General features: G+C 39.3%; 1 long non-coding RNA gene across 4 annotated transcripts in view; it reads right to left on the bottom strand.

The window, feature by feature from the left end:
• Nucleotides 1-13,007, bottom strand: part of LOC138261282 (uncharacterized) — a 105,457-nt gene that overhangs the window by 57,750 nt on the left and 34,700 nt on the right. The window lies entirely within an intron of this gene.

Genomic DNA, 13,007 nt, shown 5'->3' with positions numbered 1-13,007 from the left:
AGTTAGTGTTCACTATTTTCTATAAAAACGGCACAGTAATCCATTCCTTCGCTTTGAAATTGAGAAATTTAACATGGCTGAGAAGGAACCTAAACCGCATGTTAAACGTTCCAAAGCAGAACCAATCTCTCCGGATTGACCGATTGAAAGCAAGGCTGATATAAACAGTACGATGGATATGATCCTCAAAAAGCTGACAGAAGTGCATGACCTCACTAAATATAAAATAAAAAAAAAAAATCACGGACTCTATGCAGCTTGAGTTAACGGCCATCAGGGCGGATATAAACACTGTCAACAATGAAATATTAGAGGCAGAACAAAGAATCAGTGACCTGGAAGACATCAAGAACAAATCTACCAAGGACCTTCTCTCCTTACAATCAATAACGAAATCTATGAAAAAAGACATTGCGAACTTGGTAGACCAAAATAGGAGAGGTGACCTCAGAATTTTTGGAGTTCCTGAAAGATCACCTCCCCCCCCCCCCCCCCAACCCGTGCGTTTCCTTCCTTGAATCTTGGTTTGACTGTAGATACAAGGAAAGGTTTCTTGGCCCTATGTGATGGACTCTGAGACATAAAAATTCAATTTTTTGCAGGTCCAGCAAAATTCAGAATCATCATGGACGGAAAACGTAAAATCTTCGACTATCACACTGCCTTCAAAATCTAGACGAATTGATGGGACAAGACATGGACGTTGCTAGAGCCCTGTGAAACAAAAGGAAAACCTAACTCTTGTTTCCTGAAAGTGCGCTAATCTCATTGACATTAAGGCCTTTGAATGCTTTTAGCAGTCTGTAGAGTAACTCCTTATCTACAATGGTACCTCTTAATAAGAATATTTGTTTCCTAAGATCATACCTAAAATTCACTTGTTGTACTGTTTGCTTCCCTTTTTTATCCAACAAAGATGAATTGTTAAAATACTTAGGACATTTCTGTGATGTAATTGGTGAAACTCAATCACCTACTGGTTTTCTTATCACATTGCCTGTCAGGGTTAGTTCATACTCACTCATTGCCTACCATAGTTATGCTCTTGTTAACTGACAGTATATGTGGCTTCATGTTCTGCTTGATTTGCTTAAATTCCCTTAAATTTGGATTGTACAACCTATTGTACAAGTTATAGGCGATAGTTCCACTTCGCCACTTTTTGCAAGTTATACTACATCCTTCCCAACACATGTGCCATCCTTGTATCCAACTTTTGATATTTTTCAAGACTCGTATATACATAAACTTATGTGACCTTTTCTACAATAGCGGCATATGATGTGCTCATCACAATGTATATTCTGAGTTGCCTTGACGGATGTCTGGTCTTCTTTTTACGCCCACTCCATGGCGTTTGTAGAAAGTGAGAGGGTGGGGTGGGGAGGGGGTTGTTATTTTTTCTTCTTTTGTTTTTTATTCTTCATCTTCCTTTCTTCTCTCCTCTTCTACATTTCTCTTGTTCACACTTATTTGCTGGTCAGTGTAGGGTTGTTACGAATACGACTCTAACACTAGACCTACACCACTTCTCCGATATAGTACTTTTAGGAATCCATCTCATAGGACTATAAACAGTAGGTGTTGTTTTTGTTCACTACATACATAACAATTATTGGATTAATCTACATTATTTGTGAAAGCAGACATTATAGACACACTCAACTGTGGTATATCAGTGCTAGCTCATGCTCTCGAAGATACCCTCCTTACATAGGAGTACTTTCGGTACACATTGATACGCACCTCTACTACATAACATATTAATATGATAGACAATATCAATATTGTATCTTTGAACGTTAAGGGCATGGATCATCCAATAAAATGTAGGAAAATAATGAACTATCGATACAAAACCAAGGGAGATATTATCCTTCAAGAGACGAGGATTCCAGAGACAGAAGCACTCAAAATCAAAAATAATTGGGTTGTTGATGTACACTGTTCTCCGGCAGTCCACAAAAAAAAATTGTGTGATTACACTGATATCCAAGAAAGCTAATCTGAGTACTGAATCCTGTATTACAGATACTGAAGGAAGATGGGTCATAACAACTCTAAAGAAAGATGAGACTAGAATACATGTTGTTAATATATACGGTCCAAATAATGATGACTGTGACTTCTGGAATACAATTTCAGATAAATAGGCCAGCTGCCTACTAACGACCTCCTAATTGTAGCTGGTGATTTTAACCTTCCCCTGCATACCACGATATATAGACAATCCACCTGTAAGTATCACCCTCCTAAAGCACATAGAATCCTAAAAGATATTTGCACTAAATATGACCTTAAAGACACATGGAGACTCCAACACCCTGACTCAAGAGATTACACCTTTTACTCTCCTCATATTTCATACACAAGAATAGATTATATCCTCACTTCGGGTTCCCATACCTACCTTATTGATCAATCAAATATTGTACCATTAATAATTTCTGACCATGCATCAATACTCTATTAGCTGGGACCAATTCTAGAACCCGTATCAAGAAATGGCGTTTCAACAACAATATTTTAAAAGACCACGAAAATGTAAAAAGAATTGAATGGACTGTGTCAGAATTTTTCACAAATACCTCCTCCCCGGACGTACTTATACAAACTCTTTGGGACGCTCTTAAAGCAACTTTCAGAGGCACTCTAATAGAAATGAAAACTAGAATCAATAAAGCAAAAACTAAATCCCTACTGTTATTGGAACATGAGATTGGTCTCTTAGAATCCTCCCATATCAAAACGCTGGACAAGCAGATCCTCACCAAACTTACTGCAAAGAAATATGAATATAATAGAATACTCAGCGAATGAGCAGGCTTATGGATTAATAAATTTAAAGACCTTAAACTTTGTGAAGCCAACAAAGCAGGAAAAATGTTAGCATCATATCTTAAACACAAGCAAAATCAAAAGAACATAACTTCAATCAAAGATAAGTTGAACACCACCCACACCAACCCTCAAAAAATAATAGATGCCTTTAGACAATTTTATATGGAACTATACTCAGAAGATAACCAAATTACAGCCAAACAATGTAAAGAATATTTAAATAAATTACAGATCCCCAAACTATGTGAAGAAGATAAAGAAGTATTAGCCAAACCAATCTCTACAAATGAGATCACTGAGGCCATTAACACACTAAAAGATAATAAGGCCCCAGTACCTGATGGCTTCAATGCCCAATTTTACAAAACATTTACCAAATCCCGTCACCCACTCTATCAGAACTGTACAATACATATGCCTGCTGGGAACATTTCCGGTACATCCGCTGAAGCAAATATTGTTGTCATTCCCAAGAACGGGAAGGATCTCTTACTACAAAAGAAGTATAGACCAATCTTGGTAATAAATCTCAACTGTAAAATATATGGAAACATTTTAGACAAAAGACTTAACCTTTACCTACCAAAGTTAATCAGTAATTCCAAGGTAGGGTTTTTAAAGAAAATCTCGACTGTAAAATATATGAAAACATTTTAGACAAAAGACTTAACCTTTACCTACCAAAGTTAATTAGTAATTCCAAGGTAGGGTTTTTAAAGAAAATCTCGACTGTAAAATATATGAAAACATTTTAGACAAAAGACTTAACCTTTACCTACCAAAGTTAATTAGTAATTCCAAGGTAGGGTTTCTAAAGAACAGGATGGCCAATGAAAATACTCGCCTATTATGCAACATCAAAGAAAGAGCCAGGAATTTATCCTCGGAATCTGTAGCTGTAGCCTTGGACGCCGAGAAGGCTTTTGATAAAGTATTTTGGACATTCTTAGAGCAGTCCCTTAGATCTTTTAACATTGGAGGTGACTTCATAAAAATGATCATTGCTATGTATAGCAATCCCAGAGCATCTATCTCCATAAACGGCCTGGTATCCATGCCTTATAACCTTGAAAAAGGTGCAAGACAGGGTTGCCCACTTTTGCCCTCCCTTTTTCTAATAGCACTCGAACCATTATTATTACACATTAACGGTAACCCTCAAATATCAGGAATAGATTTTCAGGGAAAAGCAATCAATTTTTGCAGCCTACGCAGATGACATTTTAATCCTTTCTAACGATGCTCACTCAACCATGCAGGTGCTTATGGGCACAATTGAACACTACTCACATGTTGCAGGGTACAAACTAAATAGAGACCAATCCAAGGTGAAATCACTGAACCTGTTAGGCTTTAAAACCTTGATTGGAGATTCAGGACTAATCTGGCAACCAAACTACATAAAGTACTTAGGTGTAGAGTTTGGGTCGGATTAAATTGACACACTGAATCATAACGAGTGCCTCACCCTTCAAAAAATCAAACACTTATTAGAAGGTTGGTCATCAAAATTTATCATCTAGTGGGGTCGTATCGAAACGATAAAAATGATGATATCCCCCGTGGTTAACTACCTAATAAGGATGCTCCCCTTATCACTTACCAATGGCTTCCACCATAAACTAGATAAAATGAATAATAACTTTACATGGCAAGGAAAAAGGCCTAGCATAGCCTTACACAAATTAAGACTCCCCCAAACCCTGGGTGGCCTCAACCTACCTAATTTTAAAAATTACCTATCAGCTTTTCTTGCCAAATAAGGCACCTATTGGCGCTCACCCCCGATAAACTACACTCCATTATGGCTCGAAGTGGAAAAAGCTATTTTCGGAAATCTAGACCCGGCAACTCTACTCACATCTAATGACAAGCCCATACCATACTCTAAGTATATCTTTAGGAATACCAAACATGCACTACTTTTAATTGATAACAGATTGCAAGCTAAGCTGAAACCCTCCAACCTTGCTTCTCTTTGGCACAACCCAAATATCAATTATAAAGGTCAGACTCTTCACTGGCAATCATGGATAAACAAAGGTATTTACTACCCCAAACTATTAGGCACGCTCTCCAATCCTTTTACCTTTGCGGATCTACAAGAAATATATCATATCATATCCAGGACAAGGAATTTTATAACTTCCTTAAAATTAAAGTAGTCCTGTCTAAGTCTCACTCTCCACGATGAACCTTCAGCCCTTTCTTTACTTCTAAAAATCTCCAGACATGTTCACCAGGTATCTAGATTTTACCATTTTATTTTTCAACCACAAGCTACCAATCATTTTAGAAAGTCTCAAAAATTCTGGAACGACCACACTAAATCTGTAATTACGGATCCAGATCGAACAAAAATTTGGAGATCAGTGACTTTACATAAAATTACCCCTATACTCTTGCAAACCAAAATTTGGATATTATATAATATTTATTGGAAGCCTACACGCAATGCACATAGCCAATACACCTACTTGTTGGAACTGCCAGGAGGAGAAAGGAGACCTAACTCATCTGATTTTTTTTTATTTTAATTTTTTTTATACTGCAGACAAGTCCAAAAATTCTGGACTGAAGTCTTTTTAAAAATAAATAAATTTTTATCTCCAAACTATTCCATATTAAGCCAGAAAACAGTTTCTCATACTTAATCACTGGCTTTCTAGATCCTAATATCAAAACTGAATCGGACCGCCTACTTCTTGACCTTTTGCTCACAGCAGCAATCAAATCTGTTACCGCTAATTGGAAATCTACACATAAAACCATTTTAAGTCACGGTTAAACTGGATAATTCAAATCTGCAGAGTGGATAACACTGCTCTCCAATATTCTCAGTGGAAAACACACACACATAATATATGGGGTCCTTGGATACATTTTTTGCTTCACACAAACCACCATGAACAATTTTCTAGACCTTATTCCAAATGACACCCAAGTGCATTTAACCCTCAACCCTTTTATCACATTCAGTAATCAATATTTCACAGCAATATCATGTCAAATCCTACTCTATTTCTTTATCCTCTCTTCACGTTTCTAGCTCTCCTTATGTAATCTTCTTTGTTTTTCTTTACCCAATATAATACAGAATTTCACATGTATGTATACGGAGCTTTAATCTCATTTATTTACTTTTTTACATAGCCTAGGACAAGCAATATGTACAGAATGCATTGACGAAACCAAAAGACTCACAAAAATATCAGATCGGTTGGCTTTGCCGGTGCTTGTTTGTTTTCATGCTTCCCATAATCTTGTTGAAAATGTTACACTGATTTTCCATTAGGAATCTTTTTTTGGAAATACTAGCATGCATCAACATATTTTACTAAATGACGATTGAAAGAAATAGCACCTCAAATGTCATAGTAGCGAAACTTTTTTTTTCCCCACTTGCATTTTTTTCTGAACATTTTTTTTTTAAAGCAAAGAATCATCACTCTTGCTTACAAGCTTCTGCAAATATTTGCATCTAGTCAGAGAGCTTTCTGGGAGCATTATACGGAGCATCATATTGTTAAACTTTTCAAATGTGTGTACCCTTTTTTTTTTCTTTCTTTTTTTTTTTTTACTGGAACCACTGTCAGTAGCACAGTGTAACCTTAAAATGTTTATTTACAACACTCACCCTAATAATAAAGACTTTCCAATAACGAACGATAAGTGCAGGTTTGACACCATTAGCACATGGACCCACATATTACCTCAACTGCAGACAGTCCCTTCTCTGTAAACTGGCAGCCAAATGTTTTGTGCTGCAGGGGGTTGGGCCTACTTGTCCCAATGACAAAATAAACATGAACACATGTTGCCCGTGACCCCAAACAATATGTCCCGGACGTCGTGCGATAGGAATTCCACATTCCTGTCTCCCTCACTCGGACACTCACTCCACCTCAAGTGGAACTATGGATTCCTGAATGCCCTTGTGGCAATACCACTCCTACCCGAGTTCTCAACAAGATCAGGAATAGACCAGACCTATGTCATCCAACTGGCTATGGACTGTGCTCGAAGGGTACTCCAGATGCTCAAGTCCACAACTCCTGGGCTTGAACATCTGTCCCCCGATCAGGCTGAACGTCAATAAGGATCTGCCGTCACAGTAGCAGGGCTGGATCCCTCATCTGGGCCTTCACGATCTCCCCCACGTACCTGGACATTAATTGGTGACAGCTGAACTCATGTTAACCTTCCTCCAGAGGTGGTTGATGTTATCTAGGCAACCAGGTGTCTCTCAGCTAAAACTGTGTATGCCTGTCTTTGTGACAAACTTGTGAGCCAGATTGACCTCATTCAGGCAAAGTTATTTTATGTTTTGTTGTTGGTTATGTTTGCCTTCTGGGCACGGTTAAAGGAAATCTTTTGTCTCTTTCAGCTTTTTGTGGTTGCTGGATCAATCTTTATTTAAGTCATTGTTATGCGTTTTTTAAAAGGTTACAGCACTTGTTTCCTCTCTCTCCCTTTATTATGCCACAGTGGGACCTTAACTTGGTCCATATGTTTCTGATTTACACTCCTTTCAAGCCTCTTTATAGTGGCCTTTTATTACTTCTCACCCTCAAGACAGTGTTACTCATTGCCATTACATTAGCATGGAGGTTGAGGGTGCTTCACGCTCTGTGTCAACCTACCATACACCACCACCTTCCGAGACAAACTGGTTCTGTGAACGTGTGCATCTTCCTAACCAAAAGATGTAATGTCTAACCATCACCCTGCTGGCGTTGTGTTCTCCACCTCACCCCTCTGAGGAGGAGCGACTATTGCTTGCACTGAGTATTTACATAGATCATGCCAAAGACCACTGTGTGGACAATCAGCTCTTTGTGGAGTTCTCTGCAGTGAAAAAAGGCAGAGCAATATGGAAGAGAACCATCTCCTGCTAGACTGTGCTGTGAATTAAGGTCTGCTATGCATTGGGTAAAAAACAGCCTCCAGAAGGACGCATGCTCATTCTACCAGGGCAAAAGCTGCTTCTACTACGTTGGCTCATAGAGTCTCTGTCCTAGCCACCACCTTGGCAACTACATGGATGTTCCTCCATACATCTAGACATTCTGGTTCATTGGGAGGGCCATTCTGCCCCCACAGTCCTGCAGGACGTTCTGGTTTGAGTCCATTCACAGACCCACCTCCAAATAGATACTGCTTTGGTATCTAATCAAAAGGTGATAAATCTACAGCTAGAAGTCTATTTCAGAAGAAAGTTACTTTCCTTTTGTAATGCTTTTCCTGGTAGAGAAACTACCTGCAGATTCCTCACCGATTCTGCAATCCTCATGGTTCTGTGATTCGACTATGTCTTTTAAGACGATCCTAAGTCTAGGAATCTGTACACTGTCTACCAATTTGCTTTTGGTGCTCTGCACCTGGAGGCGTGGACAGTCTTCAAGGCATCTGATGTCCGTGGGCGGGAGTGGCACCTATATAGGCTATGCAGGTAATTTCCAGAGTGGAATGGCATCAGTGCAGAACTGCACAGTGCCACCTACTGGCATGTAGAGATTCTGCTGGAAACATTTCCGGATCCAGTTTGACACCTGACAATGTGCAAAAAATGAGGAATCTGCAGCTAGACTCTGCACCAGAAAGAGTGTTACTGAAGTTAAGTTACTTGTTCAATGGTGTTCTTGACTGTTAGAATCAGTCGACATTGTATTCTGATCAGAGTTGGTAGAGCCTTGGTGTACAAGCAATAGACTCTAGAGCAGTGGTTCCCAACCTGTGGTCTGCGGACTCCCAGGGGTCCGTGACACATTCCCAGTGGGTCCGCAGGCCTGGGACGACAGGAAGGCACTTATGCAGCATGGGCCTCTGGACAGAAACACGTGCATATTTTTATTTGTGCAGTAGTTGTAAAAGCCCTCAAAGTTCCTTGTTCAACCAGCAGCTTTTGGGCAAAAATAAAAGCGTGAAGATAACTCTGGTGATTAATGTACCTGCTGGAGCGAGATGGGAGTTTTATCTAGTGGCAGTGTTGACTCATCTAAGGTAGCACAGATGGATAATATGCCTGCTGCACAGAACAGTATTTTCTGTGCATAGCACAATGGGATACTGCTTTTGTCACAGAGATTCATTTGTTACTGTACAGTTCATAAGTTACAATCATAATCTGGCACAGTGAGCTATGAACTTTAATCAAAGAGCTGCATGCAAGCTGTGTGGCACAAATTAGAAAGTTAGTTTTTTCCCAGTCTCTCTTTATGCTGCTAAAAAAAAAGGGTTGCTTGCATAGAAATACATTCTTATTGTTAAAGTCAACGCTAACCCCTATGTTATGTTCTGAATACTTAGTTTGTGCTTCTCCAGAACAAGCTCTTAAAAAATGCCTCCTAGTGTGGATGACGTGAATCCTACACCGTATAGTCCCCTGTAAAGTGCTGCGACACCCTACACTGGTATGAGAGATGCTATAAAACAAACAAATTACATGTGACAGAAAGGCTTTGAAGATATGAGGGGCCCTTATGGTTTTACTTCCTTTCTCCACCACATATTCATGTAAAAAACTTTGTTAGACCTTATGTACCTAAAAAAAATAAAAAGAGAGATGTAGAATCTGACCTGAGTATTCAGCTTTCCTAAATAAAACCAAAAATTGAAAAGTTAGTCGCCAAGGTGCACACTAACCTTCCCATTAAAATGTTTCAATGTTTTAGTATTTTTTCAATATAAAATAATTATATAATTAGCAATATGCGTATCTGTTTGGTGTGTACTTGTTTGTGTATGTTTTGTGAATTACTGTTTTAATGTTTGAAATTTGAGAATGCTTGAGGGCCCCCTGCTTACAATCGTGATTCAGTGGGGGTCCTCAGGAGTCAAAAAAGGTTGGGAACCAATGCTCTAGAGTGATTAAACAGGTGTAAGGCACCTGACCGACAAGTCAAGTGTTCCTACAGAATGTCAAAGGGTGGGCCATATTTCTGAAAACGTGTTTCATATAATAATAATAATAATCTTTGTGTGTAAAATCAATTTAAAACGAAGTTGCCCACTGTCCCTGATGACACAGTTCAAAAGTTCAAAATAATTTTGTCGCAAAGGCTACGTTTCATAATCTGAAAGTTATCCAGTTTATGAAAATCCAATTCGAAAACCCTCATTAACTCAGACATTAACTGGATATTCTTCCTGGTGGACCAATTTGCTACTGTCTCTGTTAAAGTAAACTGTGCACAAGACTACTCACTTTTCTGCCCACACCGAGCAGAGAAAGTGGAAGCACAACCTGGTAAAGATGGAGCCTAAGTCTGTGTTCGAGGACAAAACCATTGAGCTGATGAGCACTTCAGTAATGGTTGAGCAGATGAAGATGAGTCTCCAAAGATAAACACAGCATGGCAGGTAGGAATTGTTTTTAAATTGACTATTATAACTTGCAGTATGTTACCAGCTGAGTTCCACCTTTTTAGTGAAGTTATAAACTCAATCTGTCGTAGTTGGACTCTTGCTCTAGGCAAGGCTGCTGGTTTAGGGATGACAGTACTTTTGTTTGTAGGTGACTAGGCCAATCCTACAACAAGTTGCAGCTGTCAGCACAACCCACCCGGCTCACAAGCAGTACCTCACCAAAAACCCAAATAGTGAAAGGTAATTTGTGGCAGCCTTTATGCATGGACTCTAGAATGCAACATCTAAGGGAGTTGTGGTTAAATGGAGATTACCCATTTCTCACATGAGCAACAAGTCTCAGTCACACACAGGCAATGAAGGAGATTTGGTAAAGTTTTCAATAGGTTTTATTAACAAGACTGCAATCTACTATAAAATGCATGTGCTGCAGTGATTAGGATAATGAACAATTCAAGAAACATAATTGTAAAAACAAGAGTCATGAATATAAAGACCCCCACCATCTTGCAATAGCATGAGATGTAAAATAGACCCTAGCATGATGAACCTAATCTCTAACCTAAAGAGAGCTAAGTGTGATAAACCTAATCTGCCAGTACCATGTCCATGAGAAAATCCCTCCAACCCTTGTTACCTTGGAATGAGTTCTCTATATCAGACTCTATGGGGGACACGAAGGCCAGGTCTGCATCAAGGCGATGTGTAGCATAGATAGCATCTGGTAGGAATCCCTCTAATAACCTTGTCTCCGTGAGATGTACTTATACATATCTTGTAGGACTGCTGACGCAGGTATGTTCTCAAACAATAGATAAGAAGACATGCTTGGGGTGGAAATTATATAAACAATTCCCTCCAAAAGTACATTATGTTCCTGTCACACGTAAGTGGAAAAGTACATGATGCGAATACCTACGTATATCATTTGTCTTTGATGCTGATAGTTACGCCTTCACAGAGTGGCACTGATAACGTGAAATCAAAACACCTTCCTAACTATAAACATAGCAGCCATCTTGGAAAAAATAATTAAATAAATGCGCTAAAACAGAGCAGGCTAATTAGTTTAAAAGTCACTAGGTGACGGGGGCACAAGCCTGCAAGCAAGAAGGCTAATCTATTTCCTGATAAAACCAAATAGGATCCACTACAAACCCTATAGTAGTAGTTCGGTCTCTGGTCTCCAGATTACTGAATGCTGTGGTGGAAAATACTCACACCATACCCCTTGCATCCCTTATTTCTTACCCAGTTCAGTTTAAACAACAATCTTACCAGGCGTTTGTTAGTGCAGCTGCTGTGTGATTGCTTAATAATTTAGGTGCACCTGATCTGAGGTATTGGGAAGAAAGAAGGAATTGTTAGCCATCAGACAGAACCAGAACTGGGCTAATAGGTAGAAAAGCAAGTAGTCAGGCATACAGACAGTAGGACAAAGGTTTTTGGTGTCTTGGGGGGGAGATTAGCAAACAGCCTAAAAATGAAATCTGCATGCCACAGATTGAAGAAAGGAAACACTGATCCATCACATAGGAAGGCGGGAGGGGTAGGGAATGACTCATAATGCTGAAACTCAAATATTAGTAAGAAAGTGGATGACCACTGTCAGTTCTGGGGAATCTAGGAGACTCTGGGACCCATTCTTTACACATGCTACACGAACTGTGGTGAGTCTGCACTCCACCGACAAACCTCATCAAAGCTTCTGACCTCAGTGTCAATGTCTGGGCTACACAGCTGCTTTCATACAACACAATCCTGCTTGCTAATATTTCATTATTTTTGTCTCTGAATGAAGCCTCACAACATTTCCTCCCTACTAGTTACCCATGGTAATATGAATGTTTGTCATGTAAGCTAAATACATGTACTAATGCCTGAGAACTTTATATAAAGTTTAAAAAAAAAAATAAAGTTTCTTTGGCAGTAGCATGAACACATTTATCTTCTGTTCTCTTCATCAGCTCCAAGGCAGGATGCAGCTCCACCAGCACTAGAGAGAACGTAACAGCACAGTGTTCCCACTAAAGGGTATGGGGCAGTCTGTGCATAGGATGTTGAATTGTAAGATGTCTCACCTTTTCAGAGACATAAGCCTTGGCACCTGTTTGCAAGAGTAGTTTGAGCCAGGCTTTTAAAACATAAACATTGATGTTCCTTCCTGCTAGTTCAATTTCTCATGCCTTGCATTGCTGTGACCTTTTTCTGAGGTGTTACCCATTTTGTGTATTTGATTCTCCATAGAGGTGCATGGTTTCTTATTACACAATCTGTGCGTGAAGTGAAATAAATATAAAATTGTCACTGTAAATTGTTTCCTCTTTCATTTTAGAGGCAATGGGCAAATGTTGCAGCTGTGTGACCAATTAATAGTGTCTCATGTTGTCTACTTGGACAGTACTGCCATGTTTAGCTATACCATTGCAGGTTGCCTCATTTCAGTAGTCTTCTACACCAGAAATATGTGTAGATGATGTTCCTGAAACATGTTAATTGTGTTATCCCTACACATCCCACTGATTGGTGAATCACTTCAGTAACCAACAGGCTTGTAGCAGCTTTTCAGCCTTGTTGCAATCCATGTTCTTAGGAGCACCTATCCCCATTACCTTAGACAGAAGGTCTGCCCTTTGTCTCCTTAGCTGGCTTGAAGAGATCAGGCTAAGGTCTTGCTGGAAAATGGCATGCAGCATAGATGAAAATCCTGGTCAGAAGGACCCCTCTCCACCCCACTTTTGGCTTCATGGTGTTTTATAGGAAAGCACGTTTTAGTTCTGCAAAACAGGCCTGACATG

The sequence above is a fragment of the Pleurodeles waltl genome, chromosome 2_1 (genome assembly GCF_031143425.1).
Source record: "Pleurodeles waltl isolate 20211129_DDA chromosome 2_1, aPleWal1.hap1.20221129, whole genome shotgun sequence".
Classification (NCBI taxonomy): domain Eukaryota; kingdom Metazoa; phylum Chordata; class Amphibia; order Caudata; family Salamandridae; genus Pleurodeles; species Pleurodeles waltl.
The sequence above is the reverse complement of the archived record's forward strand: the minus strand, read 5'-3'. Positions and strand labels throughout refer to the sequence as shown.